Source organism: Schistocerca cancellata, chromosome 2, assembly GCF_023864275.1.
Source record: "Schistocerca cancellata isolate TAMUIC-IGC-003103 chromosome 2, iqSchCanc2.1, whole genome shotgun sequence".
In the NCBI taxonomy this organism is placed as follows: Eukaryota; Metazoa; Arthropoda; class Insecta; order Orthoptera; family Acrididae; genus Schistocerca; species Schistocerca cancellata.
Window position 1 is genome coordinate 1099952351 of NC_064627.1, and position 20050 is coordinate 1099972400.

Consider the following 20050-nt stretch of genomic DNA (forward strand, 5'->3'; position numbering starts at 1 on the left):
TCAGTCCCTCCTTGTGCACTCGAATACGCCTCAGCCTTTCTCTCGTCCGCGCATGCACACACCATAGTTCTTTTGACAGCCTGAAACCCATCGCAGCCGAGGGCTCAAGAAGTCTTCGGGGTGCCCGAGAGGGTGTCTGCCGTAGCACCCCTAACGAGATAGCGGCGTTTCGCGCAGTCGTTATTGCAAGTCACATCAGCAAAAACAATCACCTCCTTAGCAGCAGGCAGTGCGCGCCCAGCGGCAGCTCTACATGAAGGTACCAATAGCCCAGGAAGGCCGCCGACCGCGGGAATTCGCGCCGCCTCCATCCCGCCAGCCTACACGAGACTTCCAGAGCACCCTGGAAGACATCGAGGGACTGGAGTAACTGGCATGCGACGTGTCACAGGGCTCGTTGGTCTAGGGGTATGATTCCTGCTTAGGGTGCAGGAGGTCCCGGGTTCAAATCCCGGACGAGCCCTAGCGTTTTGTGCAAACTGATCGCACGTCAGTGGCTGAGTCAGCGCAAAAAGCTCGCCGCCAATATCAAATGAATTTCTTATTTGATGTGAGCAATTGACACTCTGGTCCGACGCGTGAAGGCAGTTACGAAGGTTTCGGGTACAGATGGTAGCAGATGCATGTTAGTAAGTCTCGCTTAAAGTGATGAAAAAGTGTTTCCGCCCGGGATCGAACCGGGGACCTTCTGCGTGTTAGGCAAACGTGATAACCGCTACACCACGGAAACTGCTTATGTGCACCTTACTTCATAGACAACTTGTAGTGATGTTGCCATCGTAACTAAAAAATTCAATAAATGTGGTACTTGCAAAACGAAGGGACATGCAGCAGATCCACACACGACGAGGCTCACTGGAGTACAATACGACATAGGCAGGAAAATACTGTTCCCGCCCGGGATCGAACCGGGGACCTTCTGCGTGTGAAGCAGACGTGATAACCGCTACACTACGGAAACGACGGACACGCTCAGTCCCTCCTTGTGCACTCGAATACGCCTCAGCCTTTCTCTCGTCCGCGCATGCACACACCATAGTTCTTTTGACAGCCTGAAACCCATCGCAGCCGAGGGCTCAAGAAGTCTTCGGGGTGCCCGAGAGGGTGTCTGCCGTAGCACCCCTAACGAGATAGCGGCGTTTCGCGCAGTCGTTATTGCAAGTCACATCAGCAAAAACAATCACCTCCTTAGCGGCAGGCAGTGCGCGCCCAGCGGCAGCTCTACATGAAGGTACCAATAGCCCAGGAAGGCCGCCGACCGCGGGAATTCGCGCCGCCTCCATCCCGCCAGCCTACACGAGACTTCCAGAGCACCCTGGAAGACAACGAGGGACTGGAGTAACTGGCATGCGACGTGTCACAGGGCTCGTTGGTCTAGGGGTATGATTCCTGCTTAGGGTGCAGGAGGTCCCGGGTTCAAATCCCGGACGAGCGCTAGCGTTTTGTTCAAACTGATCGCACGTCAGTGGCTGAGTCAGCGCAAAAAGCTCGCCGCCAATATCAAATGAATTTCTTATTTGATGTGAGCAATTGACACTCTGGTCCGACGCGTGAAGGCAGTTACGAAGGTTTCGGGTACAGATGGTAGCAGATGCATGTTAGTAAGTCTCGCTTAAAGTGATGAAAAAGTGTTTCCGCTCGGGATCGGACAGGGGACCTTCTGCGTGTTAGGCAGACGTGATAACCGCTACACCACGGAAACTGCTTATGTGCACCTTACTTCATAGACAACTTGTAGTGATGTTGCCATCGTAACTAAAAAATTCAATAAATGTGGTACTTGCAAAACGAAGGGACATGCAGCAGATCCACACACGACGAGGCTCACTGGAGTACAATACGACATAGGCAGGAAAATACTGTTCCCGCCCGGGATCGAACCGGGGACCTTCTGCGTATGAAGCAGACGTGATAACCGCTACACTACGGAAACGACGGACACGCTCAGTCCCTCCTTGTGCACTCGAATACGCCTCAGCCTTTCTCTCGTCCGCGCATGCACACACCATAGTTCTTTTGACAGCCTGAAACCCATCGCAGCCGAGGGCTCAAGAAGTCTTCGGGGTGCCCGAGAGGGTGTCTGCCGTAGCACCCCTAACGAGATAGCGGCGTTTCGCGCAGTCGTTATTGCAAGTCACATCAGCAAAAACAATCACCTCCTTAGCAGCAGGCAGTGCGCGCCCAGCGGCAGCTCTACATGAAGGTACCAATAGCCCAGGAAGGCCGCCGACCGCGGGAATTCGCGCCGCCTCCATCCCGCCAGCCTACACGAGACTTCCAGAGCACCCTGGAAGACATCGAGGGACTGGAGTAACTGGCATGCGACGTGTCACAGGGCTCGTTGGTCTAGGGGTATGATTCCTGCTTAGGGTGCAGGAGGTCCCGGGTTCAAATCCCGGACGAGCCCTAGCGTTTTGTGCAAACTGATCGCACGTCAGTGGCTGAGTCAGCGCAAAAAGCTCGCCGCCAATATCAAATGAATTTCTTATTTGATGTGAGCAATTGACACTCTGGTCCGACGCGTGAAGGCAGTTACGAAGGTTTCGGGTACAGATGGTAGCAGATGCATGTTAGTAAGTCTCGCTTAAAGTGATGAAAAAGTGTTTCCGCCCGGGATCGAACCGGGGACCTTCTGCGTGTTAGGCAGACGTGATAACCGCTACACCACGGAAACTGCTTATGTGCACCTTACTTCATAGACAACTTGTAGTGATGTTGCCATCGTAACTAAAAAATTCAATAAATGTGGTACTTGCAAAACGAAGGGACATGCAGCAGATCCACACACGACGAGGCTCACTGGAGTACAATACGACATAGGCAGGAAAATACTGTTCCCGCCCGGGATCGAACCGGGGACCTTCTGCGTGTGAAGCAGACGTGATAACCGCTACACTACGGAAACGACGGACACGCTCCGTCCCTCCTTGTGCACTCGAATACGCCTCAGCCTTTCTCTCGTCCGCGCATGCACACACCATAGTTCTTTTGACAGCCTGAAACCCATCGCAGCCGAGGGCTCAAGAAGTCTTCGGGGTGCCCGAGAGGGTGTCTGCCGTAGCACCCCTAACGAGATAGCGGCGTTTCGCGCAGTCGTTATTGCAAGTCACATCAGCAAAAACAATCACCTCCTTAGCAGCAGGCAGTGCGCGCCCAGCGGCAGCTCTACATGAAGGTACCAATAGCCCAGGAAGGCCGCCGACCGCGGGAATTCGCGCCGCCTCCATCCCGCCAGCCTACACGAGACTTCCAGAGCACCCTGGAAGACATCGAGGGACTGGAGTAACTGGCATGCGACGTGTCACAGGGCTCGTTGGTCTAGGGGTATGATTCCTGCTTAGGGTGCAGGAGGTCCCGGGTTCAAATCCCGGACGAGCCCTAGCGTTTTGTTCAAACTGATCGCACGTCAGTGGCTGAGTCAGCGCAAAAAGCTCGCCGCCAATATCAAATGAATTTCTTATTTGATGTGAGCAATTGACACTCTGGTCCGACGCGTGAAGGCAGTTACGAAGGTTTCGGGTACAGATGGTAGCAGATGCATGTTAGTAAGTCTCGCTTAAAGTGATGAAAAAGTGTTTCCGCTCGGGATCGAACAGGGGACCTTCTGCGTGTTAGGCAGACGTGATAACCGCTACACCACGGAAACTGCTTATGTGCACCTTACTTCATAGACAACTTGTAGTGATGTTGCCATCGTAACTAAAAAATTCAATAAATGTGGTACTTGCAAAACGAAGGGACATGCAGCAGATCCACACACGACGAGGCTCACTGGAGTACAATACGACATAGGCAGGAAAATACTGTTCCCGCCCGGGATCGAACCGGGGACCTTCTGCGTATGAAGCAGACGTGATAACCGCTACACTACGGAAACGACGGACACGCTCAGTCCCTCCTTGTGCACTCGAATACGCCTCAGCCTTTCTCTCGTCCGCGCATGCACACACCATAGTTCTTTTGACAGCCTGAAACCCATCGCAGCCGAGGGCTCAAGAAGTCTTCGGGGTGCCCGAGAGGGTGTCTGCCGTAGCACCCCTAACGAGATAGCGGCGTTTCGCGCAGTCGTTATTGCAAGTCACATCAGCAAAAACAATCACCTCCTTAGCAGCAGGCAGTGCGCGCCCAGCGGCAGCTCTACATGAAGGTACCAATAGCCCAGGAAGGCCGCCGACCGCGGGAATTCGCGCCGCCTCCATCCCGCCAGCCTACACGAGACTTCCAGAGCACCCTGGAAGACATCGAGGGACTGGAGTAACTGGCATGCGACGTGTCACAGGGCTCGTTGGTCTAGGGGTATGATTCCTGCTTAGGGTGCAGGAGGTCCCGGGTTCAAATCCCGGACGAGCCCTAGCGTTTTGTGCAAACTGATCGCACGTCAGTGGCTGAGTCAGCGCAAAAAGCTCGCCGCCAATATCAAATGAATTTCTTATTTGATGTGAGCAATTGACACTCTGGTCCGACGCGTGAAGGCAGTTACGAAGGTTTCGGGTACAGATGGTAGCAGATGCATGTTAGTAAGTCTCGCTTAAAGTGATGAAAAAGTGTTTCCGCTCGGGATCGAACAGGGGACCTTCTGCGTGTTAGGCAGACGTGATAACCGCTACACCACGGAAACTGCTTATGTGCACCTTACTTCATAGACAACTTGTAGTGATGTTGCCATCGTAACTAAAAAATTCAATAAATGTGGTACTTGCAAAACGAAGGGACATGCAGCAGATCCACACACGACGAGGCTCACTGGAGTACAATACGACATAGGCAGGAAAATACTGTTCCCGCCCGGGATCGAACCGGGGACCTTCTGCGTATGAAGCAGACGTGATAACCGCTACACTACGGAAACGACGGACACGCTCAGTCCCTCCTTGTGCACTCGAATACGCCTCAGCCTTTCTCTCGTCCGCGCATGCACACACCATAGTTCTTTTGACAGCCTGAAACCCATCGCAGCCGAGGGCTCAAGAAGTCTTCGGGGTGCCCGAGAGGGTGTCTGCCGTAGCACCCCTAACGAGATAGCGGCGTTTCGCGCAGTCGTTATTGCAAGTCACATCAGCAAAAACAATCACCTCCTTAGCAGCAGGCAGTGCGCGCCCAGCGGCAGCTCTACATGAAGGTACCAATAGCCCAGGAAGGCCGCCGACCGCGGGAATTCGCGCCGCCTCCATCCCGCCAGCCTACACGAGACTTCCAGAGCACCCTGGAAGACATCGAGGGACTGGAGTAACTGGCATGCGACGTGTCACAGGGCTCGTTGGTCTAGGGGTATGATTCCTGCTTAGGGTGCAGGAGGTCCCGGGTTCAAATCCCGGACGAGCCCTAGCGTTTTGTGCAAACTGATCGCACGTCAGTGGCTGAGTCAGCGCAAAAAGCTCGCCGCCAATATCAAATGAATTTCTTATTTGATGTGAGCAATTGACACTCTGGTCCGACGCGTGAAGGCAGTTACGAAGGTTTCGGGTACAGATGGTAGCAGATGCATGTTAGTAAGTCTCGCTTAAAGTGATGAAAAAGTGTTTCCGCCCGGGATCGAACCGGGGACCTTCTGCGTGTTAGGCAGACGTGATAACCGCTACACCACGGAAACTGCTTATGTGCACCTTACTTCATAGACAACTTGTAGTGATGTTGCCATCGTAACTAAAAAATTCAATAAATGTGGTACTTGCAAAACGAAGGGACATGCAGCAGATCCACACACGACGAGGCTCACTGGAGTACAATACGACATAGGCAGGAAAATACTGTTCCCGCCCGGGATCGAACCGGGGACCTTCTGCGTATGAAGCAGACGTGATAACCGCTACACTACGGAAACGACGGACACGCTCAGTCCCTCCTTGTGCACTCGAATACGCCTCAGCCTTTCTCTCGTCCGCGCATGCACACACCATAGTTCTTTTGACAGCCTGAAACCCATCGCAGCCGAGGGCTCAAGAAGTCTTCGGGGTGCCCGAGAGGGTGTCTGCCGTAGCACCCCTAACGAGATAGCGGCGTTTCGCGCAGTCGTTATTGCAAGTCACATCAGCAAAAACAATCACCTCCTTAGCAGCAGGCAGTGCGCGCCCAGCGGCAGCTCTACATGAAGGTACCAATAGCCCAGGAAGGCCGCCGACCGCGGGAATTCGCGCCGCCTCCATCCCGCCAGCCTACACGAGACTTCCAGAGCACCCTGGAAGACATCGAGGGACTGGAGTAACTGGCATGCGACGTGTCACAGGGCTCGTTGGTCTAGGGGTATGATTCCTGCTTAGGGTGCAGGAGGTCCCGGGTTCAAATCCCGGACGAGCCCTAGCGTTTTGTGCAAACTGATCGCACGTCAGTGGCTGAGTCAGCGCAAAAAGCTCGCCGCCAATATCAAATGAATTTCTTATTTGATGTGAGCAATTGACACTCTGGTCCGACGCGTGAAGGCAGTTACGAAGGTTTCGGGTACAGATGGTAGCAGATGCATGTTAGTAAGTCTCGCTTAAAGTGATGAAAAAGTGTTTCCGCCCGGGATCGAACCGGGGACCTTCTGCGTGTTAGGCAGACGTGATAACCGCTACACCACGGAAACTGCTTATGTGCACCTTACTTCATAGACAACTTGTAGTGATGTTGCCATCGTAACTAAAAAATTCAATAAATGTGGTACTTGCAAAACGAAGGGACATGCAGCAGATCCACACACGACGAGGCTCACTGGAGTACAATACGACATAGGCAGGAAAATACTGTTCCCGCCCGGGATCGAACCGGGGACCTTCTGCGTATGAAGCAGACGTGATAACCGCTACACTACGGAAACGACGGACACGCTCAGTCCCTCCTTGTGCACTCGAATACGCCTCAGCCTTTCTCTCGTCCGCGCATGCACACACCATAGTTCTTTTGACAGCCTGAAACCCATCGCAGCCGAGGGCTCAAGAAGTCTTCGGGGTGCCCGAGAGGGTGTCTGCCGTAGCACCCCTAACGAGATAGCGGCGTTTCGCGCAGTCGTTATTGCAAGTCACATCAGCAAAAACAATCACCTCCTTAGCAGCAGGCAGTGCGCGCCCAGCGGCAGCTCTACATGAAGGTACCAATAGCCCAGGAAGGCCGCCGACCGCGGGAATTCGCGCCGCCTCCATCCCGCCAGCCTACACGAGACTTCCAGAGCACCCTGGAAGACATCGAGGGACTGGAGTAACTGGCATGCGACGTGTCACAGGGCTCGTTGGTCTAGGGGTATGATTCCTGCTTAGGGTGCAGGAGGTCCCGGGTTCAAATCCCGGACGAGCCCTAGCGTTTTGTGCAAACTGATCGCACGTCAGTGGCTGAGTCAGCGCAAAAAGCTCGCCGCCAATATCAAATGAATTTCTTATTTGATGTGAGCAATTGACACTCTGGTCCGACGCGTGAAGGCAGTTACGAAGGTTTCGGGTACAGATGGTAGCAGATGCATGTTAGTAAGTCTCGCTTAAAGTGATGAAAAAGTGTTTCCGCCCGGGATCGAACCGGGGACCTTCTGCGTGTTAGGCAGACGTGATAACCGCTACACCACGGAAACTGCTTATGTGCACCTTACTTCATAGACAACTTGTAGTGATGTTGCCATCGTAACTAAAAAATTCAATAAATGTGGTACTTGCAAAACGAAGGGACATGCAGCAGATCCACACACGACGAGGCTCACTGGAGTACAATACGACATAGGCAGGAAAATACTGTTCCCACCCGGGATCGAACCGGGGACCTTCTGCGTGTGAAGCAGACGTGATAACCGCTACACTACGGAAACGACGGACACGCTCAGTCCCTCCTTGTGCACTCGAATACGCCTCAGCCTTTCTCTCGTCCGCGCATGCACACACCATAGTTCTTTTGACAGCCTGAAACCCATCGCAGCCGAGGGCTCAAGAAGTCTTCGGGGTGCCCGAGAGGGTGTCTGCCGTAGCACCCCTAACGAGATAGCGGCGTTTCGCGCAGTCGTTATTGCAAGTCACATCAGCAAAAACAATCACCTCCTTAGCAGCAGGCAGTGCGCGCCCAGCGGCAGCTCTACATGAAGGTACCAATAGCCCAGGAAGGCCGCCGACCGCGGGAATTCGCGCCGCCTCCATCCCGCCAGCCTACACGAGACTTCCAGAGCACCCTGGAAGACATCGAGGGACTGGAGTAACTGGCATGCGACGTGTCACAGGGCTCGTTGGTCTAGGGGTATGATTCCTGCTTAGGGTGCAGGAGGTCCCGGGTTCAAATCCCGGACGAGCCCTAGCGTTTTGTTCAAACTGATCGCACGTCAGTGGCTGAGTCAGCGCAAAAAGCTCGCCGCCAATATCAAATGAATTTCTTATTTGATGTGAGCAATTGACACTCTGGTCCGACGCGTGAAGGCAGTTACGAAGGTTTCGGGTACAGATGGTAGCAGATGCATGTTAGTAAGTCTCGCTTAAAGTGATGAAAAAGTGTTTCCGCCCGGGATCGAACCGGGGACCTTCTGCGTGTTAGGCAGACGTGATAACCGCTACACCACGGAAACTGCTTATGTGCACCTTACTTCATAGACAACTTGTAGTGATGTTGCCATCGTAACTAAAAAATTCAATAAATGTGGTACTTGCAAAACGAAGGGACATGCAGCAGATCCACACACGACGAGGCTCACTGGAGTACAATACGACATAGGCAGGAAAATACTGTTCCCACCCGGGATCGAACCGGGGACCTTCTGCGTGTGAAGCAGACGTGATAACCGCTACACTACGGAAACGACGGACACGCTCAGTCCCTCCTTGTGCACTCGAATACGCCTCAGCCTTTCTCTCGTCCGCGCATGCACACACCATAGTTCTTTTGACAGCCTGAAACCCATCGCAGCCGAGGGCTCAAGAAGTCTTCGGGGTGCCCGAGAGGGTGTCTGCCGTAGCACCCCTAACGAGATAGCGGCGTTTCGCGCAGTCGTTATTGCAAGTCACATCAGCAAAAACAATCACCTCCTTAGCAGCAGGCAGTGCGCGCCCAGCGGCAGCTCTACATGAAGGTACCAATAGCCCAGGAAGGCCGCCGACCGCGGGAATTCGCGCCGCCTCCATCCCGCCAGCCTACACGAGACTTCCAGAGCACCCTGGAAGACATCGAGGGACTGGAGTAACTGGCATGCGACGTGTCACAGGGCTCGTTGGTCTAGGGGTATGATTCCTGCTTAGGGTGCAGGAGGTCCCGGGTTCAAATCCCGGACGAGCCCTAGCGTTTTGTTCAAACTGATCGCACGTCAGTGGCTGAGTCAGCGCAAAAAGCTCGCCGCCAATATCAAATGAATTTCTTATTTGATGTGAGCAATTGACACTCTGGTCCGACGCGTGAAGGCAGTTACGAAGGTTTCGGGTACAGATGGTAGCAGATGCATGTTAGTAAGTCTCGCTTAAAGTGATGAAAAAGTGTTTCCGCTCGGGATCGAACAGGGGACCTTCTGCGTGTTAGGCAGACGTGATAACCGCTACACCACGGAAACTGCTTATGTGCACCTTACTTCATAGACAACTTGTAGTGATGTTGCCATCGTAACTAAAAAATTCAATAAATGTGGTACTTGCAAAACGAAGGGACATGCAGCAGATCCACACACGACGAGGCTCACTGGAGTACAATACGACATAGGCAGGAAAATACTGTTCCCGCCCGGGATCGAACCGGGGACCTTCTGCGTATGAAGCAGACGTGATAACCGCTACACTACGGAAACGACGGACACGCTCAGTCCCTCCTTGTGCACTCGAATACGCCTCAGCCTTTCTCTCGTCCGCGCATGCACACACCATAGTTCTTTTGACAGCCTGAAACCCATCGCAGCCGAGGGCTCAAGAAGTCTTCGGGGTGCCCGAGAGGGTGTCTGCCGTAGCACCCCTAACGAGATAGCGGCGTTTCGCGCAGTCGTTATTGCAAGTCACATCAGCAAAAACAATCACCTCCTTAGCAGCAGGCAGTGCGCGCCCAGCGGCAGCTCTACATGAAGGTACCAATAGCCCAGGAAGGCCGCCGACCGCGGGAATTCGCGCCGCCTCCATCCCGCCAGCCTACACGAGACTTCCAGAGCACCCTGGAAGACATCGAGGGACTGGAGTAACTGGCATGCGACGTGTCACAGGGCTCGTTGGTCTAGGGGTATGATTCCTGCTTAGGGTGCAGGAGGTCCCGGGTTCAAATCCCGGACGAGCCCTAGCGTTTTGTGCAAACTGATCGCACGTCAGTGGCTGAGTCAGCGCAAAAAGCTCGCCGCCAATATCAAATGAATTTCTTATTTGATGTGAGCAATTGACACTCTGGTCCGACGCGTGAAGGCAGTTACGAAGGTTTCGGGTACAGATGGTAGCAGATGCATGTTAGTAAGTCTCGCTTAAAGTGATGAAAAAGTGTTTCCGCTCGGGATCGAACAGGGGACCTTCTGCGTGTTAGGCAGACGTGATAACCGCTACACCACGGAAACTGCTTATGTGCACCTTACTTCATAGACAACTTGTAGTGATGTTGCCATCGTAACTAAAAAATTCAATAAATGTGGTACTTGCAAAACGAAGGGACATGCAGCAGATCCACACACGACGAGGCTCACTGGAGTACAATACGACATAGGCAGGAAAATACTGTTCCCGCCCGGGATCGAACCGGGGACCTTCTGCGTATGAAGCAGACGTGATAACCGCTACACTACGGAAACGACGGACACGCTCAGTCCCTCCTTGTGCACTCGAATACGCCTCAGCCTTTCTCTCGTCCGCGCATGCACACACCATAGTTCTTTTGACAGCCTGAAACCCATCGCAGCCGAGGGCTCAAGAAGTCTTCGGGGTGCCCGAGAGGGTGTCTGCCGTAGCACCCCTAACGAGATAGCGGCGTTTCGCGCAGTCGTTATTGCAAGTCACATCAGCAAAAACAATCACCTCCTTAGCAGCAGGCAGTGCGCGCCCAGCGGCAGCTCTACATGAAGGTACCAATAGCCCAGGAAGGCCGCCGACCGCGGGAATTCGCGCCGCCTCCATCCCGCCAGCCTACACGAGACTTCCAGAGCACCCTGGAAGACATCGAGGGACTGGAGTAACTGGCATGCGACGTGTCACAGGGCTCGTTGGTCTAGGGGTATGATTCCTGCTTAGGGTGCAGGAGGTCCCGGGTTCAAATCCCGGACGAGCCCTAGCGTTTTGTGCAAACTGATCGCACGTCAGTGGCTGAGTCAGCGCAAAAAGCTCGCCGCCAATATCAAATGAATTTCTTATTTGATGTGAGCAATTGACACTCTGGTCCGACGCGTGAAGGCAGTTACGAAGGTTTCGGGTACAGATGGTAGCAGATGCATGTTAGTAAGTCTCGCTTAAAGTGATGAAAAAGTGTTTCCGCCCGGGATCGAACCGGGGACCTTCTGCGTGTTAGGCAGACGTGATAACCGCTACACCACGGAAACTGCTTATGTGCACCTTACTTCATAGACAACTTGTAGTGATGTTGCCATCGTAACTAAAAAATTCAATAAATGTGGTACTTGCAAAACGAAGGGACATGCAGCAGATCCACACACGACGAGGCTCACTGGAGTACAATACGACATAGGCAGGAAAATACTGTTCCCACCCGGGATCGAACCGGGGACCTTCTGCGTGTGAAGCAGACGTGATAACCGCTACACTACGGAAACGACGGACACGCTCAGTCCCTCCTTGTGCACTCGAATACGCCTCAGCCTTTCTCTCGTCCGCGCATGCACACACCATAGTTCTTTTGACAGCCTGAAACCCATCGCAGCCGAGGGCTCAAGAAGTCTTCGGGGTGCCCGAGAGGGTGTCTGCCGTAGCACCCCTAACGAGATAGCGGCGTTTCGCGCAGTCGTTATTGCAAGTCACATCAGCAAAAACAATCACCTCCTTAGCAGCAGGCAGTGCGCGCCCAGCGGCAGCTCTACATGAAGGTACCAATAGCCCAGGAAGGCCGCCGACCGCGGGAATTCGCGCCGCCTCCATCCCGCCAGCCTACACGAGACTTCCAGAGCACCCTGGAAGACATCGAGGGACTGGAGTAACTGGCATGCGACGTGTCACAGGGCTCGTTGGTCTAGGGGTATGATTCCTGCTTAGGGTGCAGGAGGTCCCGGGTTCAAATCCCGGACGAGCCCTAGCGTTTTGTGCAAACTGATCGCACGTCAGTGGCTGAGTCAGCGCAAAAAGCTCGCCGCCAATATCAAATGAATTTCTTATTTGATGTGAGCAATTGACACTCTGGTCCGACGCGTGAAGGCAGTTACGAAGGTTTCGGGTACAGATGGTAGCAGATGCATGTTAGTAAGTCTCGCTTAAAGTGATGAAAAAGTGTTTCCGCCCAGGATCGAACCGGGGACCTTCTGCGTGTTAGGCAGACGTGATAACCGCTACACCACGGAAACTGCTTATGTGCACCTTACTTCATAGACAACTTGTAGTGATGTTGCCATCGTAACTAAAAAATTCAATAAATGTGGTACTTGCAAAACGAAGGGACATGCAGCAGATCCACACACGACGAGGCTCACTGGAGTACAATACGACATAGGCAGGAAAATACTGTTCCCACCCGGGATCGAACCGGGGACCTTCTGCGTGTGAAGCAGACGTGATAACCGCTACACTACGGAAACGACGGACACGCTCAGTCCCTCCTTGTGCACTCGAATACGCCTCAGCCTTTCTCTCGTCCGCGCATGCACACACCATAGTTCTTTTGACAGCCTGAAACCCATCGCAGCCGAGGGCTCAAGAAGTCTTCGGGGTGCCCGAGAGGGTGTCTGCCGTAGCACCCCTAACGAGATAGCGGCGTTTCGCGCAGTCGTTATTGCAAGTCACATCAGCAAAAACAATCACCTCCTTAGCAGCAGGCAGTGCGCGCCCAGCGGCAGCTCTACATGAAGGTACCAATAGCCCAGGAAGGCCGCCGACCGCGGGAATTCGCGCCGCCTCCATCCCGCCAGCCTACACGAGACTTCCAGAGCACCCTGGAAGACATCGAGGGACTGGAGTAACTGGCATGCGACGTGTCACAGGGCTCGTTGGTCTAGGGGTATGATTCCTGCTTAGGGTGCAGGAGGTCCCGGGTTCAAATCCCGGACGAGCCCTAGCGTTTTGTTCAAACTGATCGCACGTCAGTGGCTGAGTCAGCGCAAAAAGCTCGCCGCCAATATCAAATGAATTTCTTATTTGATGTGAGCAATTGACACTCTGGTCCGACGCGTGAAGGCAGTTACGAAGGTTTCGGGTACAGATGGTAGCAGATGCATGTTAGTAAGTCTCGCTTAAAGTGATGAAAAAGTGTTTCCGCCCGGGATCGAACCGGGGACCTTCTGCGTGTTAGGCAGACGTGATAACCGCTACACCACGGAAACTGCTTATGTGCACCTTACTTCATAGACAACTTGTAGTGATGTTGCCATCGTAACTAAAAAATTCAATAAATGTGGTACTTGCAAAACGAAGGGACATGCAGCAGATCCACACACGACGAGGCTCACTGGAGTACAATACGACATAGGCAGGAAAATACTGTTCCCACCCGGGATCGAACCGGGGACCTTCTGCGTGTGAAGCAGACGTGATAACCGCTACACTACGGAAACGACGGACACGCTCAGTCCCTCCTTGTGCACTCGAATACGCCTCAGCCTTTCTCTCGTCCGCGCATGCACACACCATAGTTCTTTTGACAGCCTGAAACCCATCGCAGCCGAGGGCTCAAGAAGTCTTCGGGGTGCCCGAGAGGGTGTCTGCCGTAGCACCCCTAACGAGATAGCGGCGTTTCGCGCAGTCGTTATTGCAAGTCACATCAGCAAAAACAATCACCTCCTTAGCAGCAGGCAGTGCGCGCCCAGCGGCAGCTCTACATGAAGGTACCAATAGCCCAGGAAGGCCGCCGACCGCGGGAATTCGCGCCGCCTCCATCCCGCCAGCCTACACGAGACTTCCAGAGCACCCTGGAAGACATCGAGGGACTGGAGTAACTGGCATGCGACGTGTCACAGGGCTCGTTGGTCTAGGGGTATGATTCCTGCTTAGGGTGCAGGAGGTCCCGGGTTCAAATCCCGGACGAGCCCTAGCGTTTTGTTCAAACTGATCGCACGTCAGTGGCTGAGTCAGCGCAAAAAGCTCGCCGCCAATATCAAATGAATTTCTTATTTGATGTGAGCAATTGACACTCTGGTCCGACGCGTGAAGGCAGTTACGAAGGTTTCGGGTACAGATGGTAGCAGATGCATGTTAGTAAGTCTCGCTTAAAGTGATGAAAAAGTGTTTCCGCTCGGGATCGAACAGGGGACCTTCTGCGTGTTAGGCAGACGTGATAACCGCTACACCACGGAAACTGCTTATGTGCACCTTACTTCATAGACAACTTGTAGTGATGTTGCCATCGTAACTAAAAAATTCAATAAATGTGGTACTTGCAAAACGAAGGGACATGCAGCAGATCCACACACGACGAGGCTCACTGGAGTACAATACGACATAGGCAGGAAAATACTGTTCCCGCCCGGGATCGAACCGGGGACCTTCTGCGTATGAAGCAGACGTGATAACCGCTACACTACGGAAACGACGGACACGCTCAGTCCCTCCTTGTGCACTCGAATACGCCTCAGCCTTTCTCTCGTCCGCGCATGCACACACCATAGTTCTTTTGACAGCCTGAAACCCATCGCAGCCGAGGGCTCAAGAAGTCTTCGGGGTGCCCGAGAGGGTGTCTGCCGTAGCACCCCTAACGAGATAGCGGCGTTTCGCGCAGTCGTTATTGCAAGTCACATCAGCAAAAACAATCACCTCCTTAGCAGCAGGCAGTGCGCGCCCAGCGGCAGCTCTACATGAAGGTACCAATAGCCCAGGAAGGCCGCCGACCGCGGGAATTCGCGCCGCCTCCATCCCGCCAGCCTACACGAGACTTCCAGAGCACCCTGGAAGACATCGAGGGACTGGAGTAACTGGCATGCGACGTGTCACAGGGCTCGTTGGTCTAGGGGTATGATTCCTGCTTAGGGTGCAGGAGGTCCCGGGTTCAAATCCCGGACGAGCCCTAGCGTTTTGTGCAAACTGATCGCACGTCAGTGGCTGAGTCAGCGCAAAAAGCTCGCCGCCAATATCAAATGAATTTCTTATTTGATGTGAGCAATTGACACTCTGGTCCGACGCGTGAAGGCAGTTACGAAGGTTTCGGGTACAGATGGTAGCAGATGCATGTTAGTAAGTCTCGCTTAAAGTGATGAAAAAGTGTTTCCGCTCGGGATCGAACAGGGGACCTTCTGCGTGTTAGGCAGACGTGATAACCGCTACACCACGGAAACTGCTTATGTGCACCTTACTTCATAGACAACTTGTAGTGATGTTGCCATCGTAACTAAAAAATTCAATAAATGTGGTACTTGCAAAACGAAGGGACATGCAGCAGATCCACACACGACGAGGCTCACTGGAGTACAATACGACATAGGCAGGAAAATACTGTTCCCGCCCGGGATCGAACCGGGGACCTTCTGCGTATGAAGCAGACGTGATAACCGCTACACTACGGAAACGACGGACACGCTCAGTCCCTCCTTGTGCACTCGAATACGCCTCAGCCTTTCTCTCGTCCGCGCATGCACACACCATAGTTCTTTTGACAGCCTGAAACCCATCGCAGCCGAGGGCTCAAGAAGTCTTCGGGGTGCCCGAGAGGGTGTCTGCCGTAGCACCCCTAACGAGATAGCGGCGTTTCGCGCAGTCGTTATTGCAAGTCACATCAGCAAAAACAATCACCTCCTTAGCAGCAGGCAGTGCGCGCCCAGCGGCAGCTCTACATGAAGGTACCAATAGCCCAGGAAGGCCGCCGACCGCGGGAATTCGCGCCGCCTCCATCCCGCCAGCCTACACGAGACTTCCAGAGCACCCTGGAAGACATCGAGGGACTGGAGTAACTGGCATGCGACGTGTCACAGGGCTCGTTGGTCTAGGGGTATGATTCCTGCTTAGGGTGCAGGAGGTCCCGGGTTCAAATCCCGGACGAGCCCTAGCGTTTTGTGCAAACTGATCGCACGTCAGTGGCTGAGTCAGCGCAAAAAGCTCGCCGCCAATATCAAATGAATTTCTTATTTGATGTGAGCAATTGACACTCTGGTCCGACGCGTGAAGGCAGTTACGAAGGTTTCGGGTACAGATGGTAGCAGATGCATGTTAGTAAGTCTCGCTTAAAGTGATGAAAAAGTGTTTCCGCTCGGGATCGAACAGGGGACCTTCTGCGTGTTAGGCAGACGTGATAACCGCTACACCACGGAAACTGCTTATGTGCACCTTACTTCATAGACAACTTGTAGTGATGTTGCCATCGTAACTAAAAAATTCAATAAATGTGGTACTTGCAAAACGAAGGGACATGCAGCAGATCCACACACGACGAGGCTCACTGGAGTACAATACGACATAGGCAGGAAAATACTGTTCCCGCCCGGGATCGAACCGGGGACCTTCTGCGTATGAAGCAGACGTGATAACCGCTACACTACGGAAACGACGGACACGCTCAGTCCCTCCTTGTGCACTCGAATACGCCTCAGCCTTTCTCTCGTCCGCGCATGCACACACCATAGTTCTTTTGACAGCCTGAAACCCATCGCAGCCGAGGGCTCAAGAAGTCTTCGGGGTGCCCGAGAGGGTGTCTGCCGTAGCACCCCTAACGAGATAGCGGCGTTTCGCGCAGTCGTTATTGCAAGTCACATCAGCAAAAACAATCACCTCCTTAGCAGCAGGCAGTGCGCGCCCAGCGGCAGCTCTACATGAAGGTACCAATAGCCCAGGAAGGCCGCCGACCGCGGGAATTCGCGCCGCCTCCATCCCGCCAGCCTACACGAGACTTCCAGAGCACCCTGGAAGACATCGAGGGACTGGAGTAACTGGCATGCGACGTGTCACAGGGCTCGTTGGTCTAGGGGTATGATTCCTGCTTAGGGTGCAGGAGGTCCCGGGTTCAAATCCCGGACGAGCCCTAGCGTTTTGTGCAAACTGATCGCACGTCAGTGGCTGAGTCAGCGCAAAAAGCTCGCCGCCAATATCAAATGAATTTCTTATTTGATGTGAGCAATTGACACTCTGGTCCGACGCGTGAAGGCAGTTACGAAGGTTTCGGGTACAGATGGTAGCAGATGCATGTTAGTAAGTCTCGCTTAAAGTGATGAAAAAGTGTTTCCGCCCGGGATCGAACCGGGGACCTTCTGCGTGTTAGGCAAACGTGATAACCGCTACACCACGGAAACTGCTTATGTGCACCTTACTTCATAGACAACTTGTAGTGATGTTGCCATCGTAACTAAAAAATTCAATAAATGTGGTACTTGCAAAACGAAGGGACATGCAGCAGATCCACACACGACGAGGCTCACTGGAGTACAATACGACATAGGCAGGAAAATACTGTTCCCGCCCGGGATCGAACCGGGGACCTTCTGCGTGTGAAGCAGACGTGATAACCGCTACACTACGGAAACGACGGACACGCTCAGTCCCTCCTTGTGCACTCGAATACGCCTCAGCCTTTCTCTCGTCCGCGCATGCACACACCATAGTTCTTTTGACAGCCTGAAACCCATCGCAGCCGAGGGCTCAAGAAGTCTTCGGGGTGCCCGAGAGGGTGTCTGCCGTAGCACCCCTAACGAGATAGCGGCGTTTCGCGCAGTCGTTATTGCAAGTCACATCAGCAAAAACAATCACCTCCTTAGCAGCAGGCAGTGCGCGCCCAGCGGCAGCTCTACATGAAGGTACCAATAGCCCAGGAAGGCCGCCGACCGCGGGAATTCGCGCCGCCTCCATCCCGCCAGCCTACACGAGACTTCCAGAGCACCCTGGAAGACATCGAGGGACTGGAGTAACTGGCATGCGACGTGTCACAGGGCTCGTTGGTCTAGGGGTATGATTCCTGCTTAGGGTGCAGGAGGTCCCGGGTTCAAATCCCGGACGAGCCCTAGCGTTTTGTGCAAACTGATCGCACGTCAGTGGCTGAGTCAGCGCAAAAAGCTCGCCGCCAATATCAAATGAATTTCTTATTTGATGTGAGCAATTGACACTCTGGTCCGACGCGTGAAGGCAGTTACGAAGGTTTCGGGTACAGATGGTAGCAGATGCATGTTAGTAAGTCTCGCTTAAAGTGATGAAAAAGTGTTTCCGCCCGGGATCGAACCGGGGACCTTCTGCGTGTTAGGCAGACGTGATAACCGCTACACCACGGAAACTGCTTATGTGCACCTTACTTCATAGACAACTTGTAGTGATGTTGCCATCGTAACTAAAAAATTCAATAAATGTGGTACTTGCAAAACGAAGGGACATGCAGCAGATCCACACACGACGAGGCTCACTGGAGTACAATACGACATAGGCAGGAAAATACTGTTCCCGCCCGGGATCGAACCGGGGACCTTCTGCGTGTGAAGCAGACGTGATAACCGCTACACTACGGAAACGACGGACACGCTCAGTCCCTCCTTGTGCACTCGAATACGCCTCAGCCTTTCTCTCGTCCGCGCATGCACACACCATAGTTCTTTTGACAGCCTGAAACCCATCGCAGCCGAGGGCTCAAGAAGTCTTCGGGGTGCCCGAGAGGGTGTCTGCCGTAGCACCCCTAACGAGATAGCGGCGTTTCGCGCAGTCGTTATTGCAAGTCACATCAGCAAAAACAATCACCTCCTTAGCAGCAGGCAGTGCGCGCCCAGCGGCAGCTCTACATGAAGGTACCAATAGCCCAGGAAGGCCGCCGACCGCGGGAATTCGCGCCGCCTCCATCCCGCCAGCCTACACGAGACTTCCAGAGCACCCTGGAAGACATCGAGGGACTGGAGTAACTGGCATGCGACGTGTCACAGGGCTCGTTGGTCTAGGGGTATGATTCCTGCTTAGGGTGCAGGAGGTCCCGGGTTCAAATCCCGGACGAGCCCTAGCGTTTTGTGCAAACTGATCGCACGTCAGTGGCTGAGTCAGCGCAAAAAGCTCGCCGCCAATATCAAATGAATTTCTTATTTGATGTGAGCAATTGACACTCTGGTCCGACGCGTGAAGGCAGTTACGAAGGTTTCGGGTACAGATGGTAGCAGATGCATGTTAGTAAGTCTCGCTTAAAGTGATGAAAAAGTGTTTCCGCTCGGGATCGAACCGGGGACCTTCTGCGTGTTAGGCAGACGTGATAACCGCTACACCACGGAAACTGCTTATGTGCACCTTACTTCATAGACAACTTGTAGTGATGTTGCCATCGTAACTAAAAAATTCAATAAATGTGGTACTTGCAAAACGAAGGGACATGCAGCAGATCCACACACGACGAGGCTCACTGGAGTACAATACGACATAGGCAGGAAAATACTGTTCCCGCCCGGGATCGAACCGGGGACCTTCTGCGTGTGAAGCAGACGTGATAACCGCTACACTACGGAAACGACGGACACGCTCAGTCCCTCCTTGTGCACTCGAATACGCCTCAGCCTTTCTCTCGTCCGCGCATGCACACACCATAGTTCTTTTGACAGCCTGAAACCCATCGCAGCCGAGGGCTCAAGAAGTCTTCGGGGTGCCCGAGAGGGTGTCTGCCGTAGCACCCCTAACGAGATAGCGGCGTTTCGCGCAGTCGTTATTGCAAGTCACATAAGCAAAAACAATCACCTCCTTAGCAGCAGGCAGTGCGCGCCCAGCGGCAGCTCTACATGAAGGTACCAATAGCCCAGGAAGGCCGCCGACCGCGGGAATTCGCGCCGCCTCCATCCCGCCAGCCTACACGAGACTTCCAGAGCACCCTGGAAGACATCGAGGGACTGGAGTAACTGGCATGCGACGTGTCACAGGGCTCGTTGGTCTAGGGGTATGATTCCTGCTTAGGGTGCAGGAGGTCCCGGGTTCAAATCCCGGACGAGCCCTAGCGTTTTGTGCAAACTGATCGCACGTCAGTGGCTGAGTCAGCGCAAAAAGCTCGCCGCCAATATCAAATGAATTTCTTATTTGATGTGAGCAATTGACACTCTGGTCCGACGCGTGAAGGCAGTTACAAAGGTTTCGGGTACAGA

At 53.6% G+C, this 20050-nt stretch overlaps 60 non-coding genes across 60 annotated transcripts; 21 read left to right on the top strand and 39 right to left on the bottom strand.

Moving 5' to 3' along the window:
- Positions 1-391: 391 nt before the first annotated feature.
- Trnap-agg (transfer RNA proline (anticodon AGG)) lies at positions 392-463 on the top strand. Its single transcript has one exon. It is a non-coding gene; the product is annotated as a tRNA-Pro (tRNA).
- A 194-nt stretch (positions 464-657) lies between these two features.
- Trnav-aac (transfer RNA valine (anticodon AAC)) lies at positions 658-730 on the bottom strand. The gene has a single exon. It is a non-coding gene; the product is annotated as a tRNA-Val (tRNA).
- A 158-nt stretch (positions 731-888) lies between these two features.
- Trnav-cac (transfer RNA valine (anticodon CAC)) lies at positions 889-961 on the bottom strand. The gene has a single exon. It is a non-coding gene; the product is annotated as a tRNA-Val (tRNA).
- A 402-nt stretch (positions 962-1363) lies between these two features.
- Trnap-agg (transfer RNA proline (anticodon AGG)) lies at positions 1364-1436 on the top strand. The gene has a single exon. It is a non-coding gene; the product is annotated as a tRNA-Pro (tRNA).
- Positions 1437-1860: 424 nt separating this feature from the next.
- Trnam-cau (transfer RNA methionine (anticodon CAU)) lies at positions 1861-1933 on the bottom strand. The gene has a single exon. It is a non-coding gene; the product is annotated as a tRNA-Met (tRNA).
- A 402-nt stretch (positions 1934-2335) lies between these two features.
- On the top strand, positions 2336-2407 carry Trnap-agg (transfer RNA proline (anticodon AGG)). Its single transcript has one exon. It is a non-coding gene; the product is annotated as a tRNA-Pro (tRNA).
- A 194-nt stretch (positions 2408-2601) lies between these two features.
- Positions 2602-2674, bottom strand: Trnav-aac (transfer RNA valine (anticodon AAC)). Its single transcript has one exon. It is a non-coding gene; the product is annotated as a tRNA-Val (tRNA).
- A 158-nt stretch (positions 2675-2832) lies between these two features.
- On the bottom strand, positions 2833-2905 carry Trnav-cac (transfer RNA valine (anticodon CAC)). Its single transcript has one exon. It is a non-coding gene; the product is annotated as a tRNA-Val (tRNA).
- A 402-nt stretch (positions 2906-3307) lies between these two features.
- On the top strand, positions 3308-3379 carry Trnap-agg (transfer RNA proline (anticodon AGG)). Its single transcript has one exon. It is a non-coding gene; the product is annotated as a tRNA-Pro (tRNA).
- A 194-nt stretch (positions 3380-3573) lies between these two features.
- Positions 3574-3646, bottom strand: Trnav-aac (transfer RNA valine (anticodon AAC)). Its single transcript has one exon. It is a non-coding gene; the product is annotated as a tRNA-Val (tRNA).
- A 158-nt stretch (positions 3647-3804) lies between these two features.
- Positions 3805-3877, bottom strand: Trnam-cau (transfer RNA methionine (anticodon CAU)). Its single transcript has one exon. It is a non-coding gene; the product is annotated as a tRNA-Met (tRNA).
- Positions 3878-4279: 402 nt separating this feature from the next.
- On the top strand, positions 4280-4351 carry Trnap-agg (transfer RNA proline (anticodon AGG)). Its single transcript has one exon. It is a non-coding gene; the product is annotated as a tRNA-Pro (tRNA).
- A 194-nt stretch (positions 4352-4545) lies between these two features.
- Trnav-aac (transfer RNA valine (anticodon AAC)) lies at positions 4546-4618 on the bottom strand. The gene has a single exon. It is a non-coding gene; the product is annotated as a tRNA-Val (tRNA).
- Positions 4619-4776: 158 nt separating this feature from the next.
- Positions 4777-4849, bottom strand: Trnam-cau (transfer RNA methionine (anticodon CAU)). Its single transcript has one exon. It is a non-coding gene; the product is annotated as a tRNA-Met (tRNA).
- A 402-nt stretch (positions 4850-5251) lies between these two features.
- On the top strand, positions 5252-5323 carry Trnap-agg (transfer RNA proline (anticodon AGG)). The gene has a single exon. It is a non-coding gene; the product is annotated as a tRNA-Pro (tRNA).
- A 194-nt stretch (positions 5324-5517) lies between these two features.
- Positions 5518-5590, bottom strand: Trnav-aac (transfer RNA valine (anticodon AAC)). The gene has a single exon. It is a non-coding gene; the product is annotated as a tRNA-Val (tRNA).
- Positions 5591-5748: 158 nt separating this feature from the next.
- Positions 5749-5821, bottom strand: Trnam-cau (transfer RNA methionine (anticodon CAU)). Its single transcript has one exon. It is a non-coding gene; the product is annotated as a tRNA-Met (tRNA).
- A 402-nt stretch (positions 5822-6223) lies between these two features.
- Trnap-agg (transfer RNA proline (anticodon AGG)) lies at positions 6224-6295 on the top strand. Its single transcript has one exon. It is a non-coding gene; the product is annotated as a tRNA-Pro (tRNA).
- A 194-nt stretch (positions 6296-6489) lies between these two features.
- Trnav-aac (transfer RNA valine (anticodon AAC)) lies at positions 6490-6562 on the bottom strand. Its single transcript has one exon. It is a non-coding gene; the product is annotated as a tRNA-Val (tRNA).
- A 158-nt stretch (positions 6563-6720) lies between these two features.
- Positions 6721-6793, bottom strand: Trnam-cau (transfer RNA methionine (anticodon CAU)). The gene has a single exon. It is a non-coding gene; the product is annotated as a tRNA-Met (tRNA).
- A 402-nt stretch (positions 6794-7195) lies between these two features.
- On the top strand, positions 7196-7267 carry Trnap-agg (transfer RNA proline (anticodon AGG)). Its single transcript has one exon. It is a non-coding gene; the product is annotated as a tRNA-Pro (tRNA).
- A 194-nt stretch (positions 7268-7461) lies between these two features.
- Positions 7462-7534, bottom strand: Trnav-aac (transfer RNA valine (anticodon AAC)). The gene has a single exon. It is a non-coding gene; the product is annotated as a tRNA-Val (tRNA).
- Positions 7535-7692: 158 nt separating this feature from the next.
- Trnav-cac (transfer RNA valine (anticodon CAC)) lies at positions 7693-7765 on the bottom strand. Its single transcript has one exon. It is a non-coding gene; the product is annotated as a tRNA-Val (tRNA).
- A 402-nt stretch (positions 7766-8167) lies between these two features.
- Trnap-agg (transfer RNA proline (anticodon AGG)) lies at positions 8168-8239 on the top strand. The gene has a single exon. It is a non-coding gene; the product is annotated as a tRNA-Pro (tRNA).
- Positions 8240-8433: 194 nt separating this feature from the next.
- On the bottom strand, positions 8434-8506 carry Trnav-aac (transfer RNA valine (anticodon AAC)). Its single transcript has one exon. It is a non-coding gene; the product is annotated as a tRNA-Val (tRNA).
- A 158-nt stretch (positions 8507-8664) lies between these two features.
- Trnav-cac (transfer RNA valine (anticodon CAC)) lies at positions 8665-8737 on the bottom strand. The gene has a single exon. It is a non-coding gene; the product is annotated as a tRNA-Val (tRNA).
- A 402-nt stretch (positions 8738-9139) lies between these two features.
- Trnap-agg (transfer RNA proline (anticodon AGG)) lies at positions 9140-9211 on the top strand. The gene has a single exon. It is a non-coding gene; the product is annotated as a tRNA-Pro (tRNA).
- Positions 9212-9405: 194 nt separating this feature from the next.
- On the bottom strand, positions 9406-9478 carry Trnav-aac (transfer RNA valine (anticodon AAC)). The gene has a single exon. It is a non-coding gene; the product is annotated as a tRNA-Val (tRNA).
- Positions 9479-9636: 158 nt separating this feature from the next.
- Trnam-cau (transfer RNA methionine (anticodon CAU)) lies at positions 9637-9709 on the bottom strand. Its single transcript has one exon. It is a non-coding gene; the product is annotated as a tRNA-Met (tRNA).
- Positions 9710-10111: 402 nt separating this feature from the next.
- Trnap-agg (transfer RNA proline (anticodon AGG)) lies at positions 10112-10183 on the top strand. The gene has a single exon. It is a non-coding gene; the product is annotated as a tRNA-Pro (tRNA).
- A 194-nt stretch (positions 10184-10377) lies between these two features.
- On the bottom strand, positions 10378-10450 carry Trnav-aac (transfer RNA valine (anticodon AAC)). The gene has a single exon. It is a non-coding gene; the product is annotated as a tRNA-Val (tRNA).
- Positions 10451-10608: 158 nt separating this feature from the next.
- Positions 10609-10681, bottom strand: Trnam-cau (transfer RNA methionine (anticodon CAU)). Its single transcript has one exon. It is a non-coding gene; the product is annotated as a tRNA-Met (tRNA).
- A 402-nt stretch (positions 10682-11083) lies between these two features.
- On the top strand, positions 11084-11155 carry Trnap-agg (transfer RNA proline (anticodon AGG)). The gene has a single exon. It is a non-coding gene; the product is annotated as a tRNA-Pro (tRNA).
- Positions 11156-11349: 194 nt separating this feature from the next.
- Trnav-aac (transfer RNA valine (anticodon AAC)) lies at positions 11350-11422 on the bottom strand. Its single transcript has one exon. It is a non-coding gene; the product is annotated as a tRNA-Val (tRNA).
- A 158-nt stretch (positions 11423-11580) lies between these two features.
- On the bottom strand, positions 11581-11653 carry Trnav-cac (transfer RNA valine (anticodon CAC)). Its single transcript has one exon. It is a non-coding gene; the product is annotated as a tRNA-Val (tRNA).
- A 402-nt stretch (positions 11654-12055) lies between these two features.
- On the top strand, positions 12056-12127 carry Trnap-agg (transfer RNA proline (anticodon AGG)). The gene has a single exon. It is a non-coding gene; the product is annotated as a tRNA-Pro (tRNA).
- A 194-nt stretch (positions 12128-12321) lies between these two features.
- Positions 12322-12394, bottom strand: Trnav-aac (transfer RNA valine (anticodon AAC)). Its single transcript has one exon. It is a non-coding gene; the product is annotated as a tRNA-Val (tRNA).
- Positions 12395-12552: 158 nt separating this feature from the next.
- Trnav-cac (transfer RNA valine (anticodon CAC)) lies at positions 12553-12625 on the bottom strand. The gene has a single exon. It is a non-coding gene; the product is annotated as a tRNA-Val (tRNA).
- Positions 12626-13027: 402 nt separating this feature from the next.
- Positions 13028-13099, top strand: Trnap-agg (transfer RNA proline (anticodon AGG)). Its single transcript has one exon. It is a non-coding gene; the product is annotated as a tRNA-Pro (tRNA).
- A 194-nt stretch (positions 13100-13293) lies between these two features.
- Trnav-aac (transfer RNA valine (anticodon AAC)) lies at positions 13294-13366 on the bottom strand. The gene has a single exon. It is a non-coding gene; the product is annotated as a tRNA-Val (tRNA).
- Positions 13367-13524: 158 nt separating this feature from the next.
- Trnav-cac (transfer RNA valine (anticodon CAC)) lies at positions 13525-13597 on the bottom strand. Its single transcript has one exon. It is a non-coding gene; the product is annotated as a tRNA-Val (tRNA).
- Positions 13598-13999: 402 nt separating this feature from the next.
- Positions 14000-14071, top strand: Trnap-agg (transfer RNA proline (anticodon AGG)). The gene has a single exon. It is a non-coding gene; the product is annotated as a tRNA-Pro (tRNA).
- Positions 14072-14265: 194 nt separating this feature from the next.
- Positions 14266-14338, bottom strand: Trnav-aac (transfer RNA valine (anticodon AAC)). The gene has a single exon. It is a non-coding gene; the product is annotated as a tRNA-Val (tRNA).
- A 158-nt stretch (positions 14339-14496) lies between these two features.
- On the bottom strand, positions 14497-14569 carry Trnam-cau (transfer RNA methionine (anticodon CAU)). Its single transcript has one exon. It is a non-coding gene; the product is annotated as a tRNA-Met (tRNA).
- A 402-nt stretch (positions 14570-14971) lies between these two features.
- Positions 14972-15043, top strand: Trnap-agg (transfer RNA proline (anticodon AGG)). Its single transcript has one exon. It is a non-coding gene; the product is annotated as a tRNA-Pro (tRNA).
- A 194-nt stretch (positions 15044-15237) lies between these two features.
- Trnav-aac (transfer RNA valine (anticodon AAC)) lies at positions 15238-15310 on the bottom strand. Its single transcript has one exon. It is a non-coding gene; the product is annotated as a tRNA-Val (tRNA).
- Positions 15311-15468: 158 nt separating this feature from the next.
- Positions 15469-15541, bottom strand: Trnam-cau (transfer RNA methionine (anticodon CAU)). Its single transcript has one exon. It is a non-coding gene; the product is annotated as a tRNA-Met (tRNA).
- Positions 15542-15943: 402 nt separating this feature from the next.
- On the top strand, positions 15944-16015 carry Trnap-agg (transfer RNA proline (anticodon AGG)). Its single transcript has one exon. It is a non-coding gene; the product is annotated as a tRNA-Pro (tRNA).
- Positions 16016-16209: 194 nt separating this feature from the next.
- Trnav-aac (transfer RNA valine (anticodon AAC)) lies at positions 16210-16282 on the bottom strand. The gene has a single exon. It is a non-coding gene; the product is annotated as a tRNA-Val (tRNA).
- Positions 16283-16440: 158 nt separating this feature from the next.
- Positions 16441-16513, bottom strand: Trnam-cau (transfer RNA methionine (anticodon CAU)). Its single transcript has one exon. It is a non-coding gene; the product is annotated as a tRNA-Met (tRNA).
- Positions 16514-16915: 402 nt separating this feature from the next.
- Positions 16916-16987, top strand: Trnap-agg (transfer RNA proline (anticodon AGG)). The gene has a single exon. It is a non-coding gene; the product is annotated as a tRNA-Pro (tRNA).
- A 194-nt stretch (positions 16988-17181) lies between these two features.
- Positions 17182-17254, bottom strand: Trnav-aac (transfer RNA valine (anticodon AAC)). The gene has a single exon. It is a non-coding gene; the product is annotated as a tRNA-Val (tRNA).
- A 158-nt stretch (positions 17255-17412) lies between these two features.
- On the bottom strand, positions 17413-17485 carry Trnav-cac (transfer RNA valine (anticodon CAC)). The gene has a single exon. It is a non-coding gene; the product is annotated as a tRNA-Val (tRNA).
- A 402-nt stretch (positions 17486-17887) lies between these two features.
- Trnap-agg (transfer RNA proline (anticodon AGG)) lies at positions 17888-17959 on the top strand. The gene has a single exon. It is a non-coding gene; the product is annotated as a tRNA-Pro (tRNA).
- Positions 17960-18153: 194 nt separating this feature from the next.
- On the bottom strand, positions 18154-18226 carry Trnav-aac (transfer RNA valine (anticodon AAC)). The gene has a single exon. It is a non-coding gene; the product is annotated as a tRNA-Val (tRNA).
- Positions 18227-18384: 158 nt separating this feature from the next.
- Trnav-cac (transfer RNA valine (anticodon CAC)) lies at positions 18385-18457 on the bottom strand. Its single transcript has one exon. It is a non-coding gene; the product is annotated as a tRNA-Val (tRNA).
- A 402-nt stretch (positions 18458-18859) lies between these two features.
- Positions 18860-18931, top strand: Trnap-agg (transfer RNA proline (anticodon AGG)). Its single transcript has one exon. It is a non-coding gene; the product is annotated as a tRNA-Pro (tRNA).
- Positions 18932-19125: 194 nt separating this feature from the next.
- Positions 19126-19198, bottom strand: Trnav-aac (transfer RNA valine (anticodon AAC)). Its single transcript has one exon. It is a non-coding gene; the product is annotated as a tRNA-Val (tRNA).
- A 158-nt stretch (positions 19199-19356) lies between these two features.
- Positions 19357-19429, bottom strand: Trnav-cac (transfer RNA valine (anticodon CAC)). Its single transcript has one exon. It is a non-coding gene; the product is annotated as a tRNA-Val (tRNA).
- A 402-nt stretch (positions 19430-19831) lies between these two features.
- Trnap-agg (transfer RNA proline (anticodon AGG)) lies at positions 19832-19903 on the top strand. The gene has a single exon. It is a non-coding gene; the product is annotated as a tRNA-Pro (tRNA).
- The last annotated feature ends 147 nt before the right edge of the window (positions 19904-20050 follow it).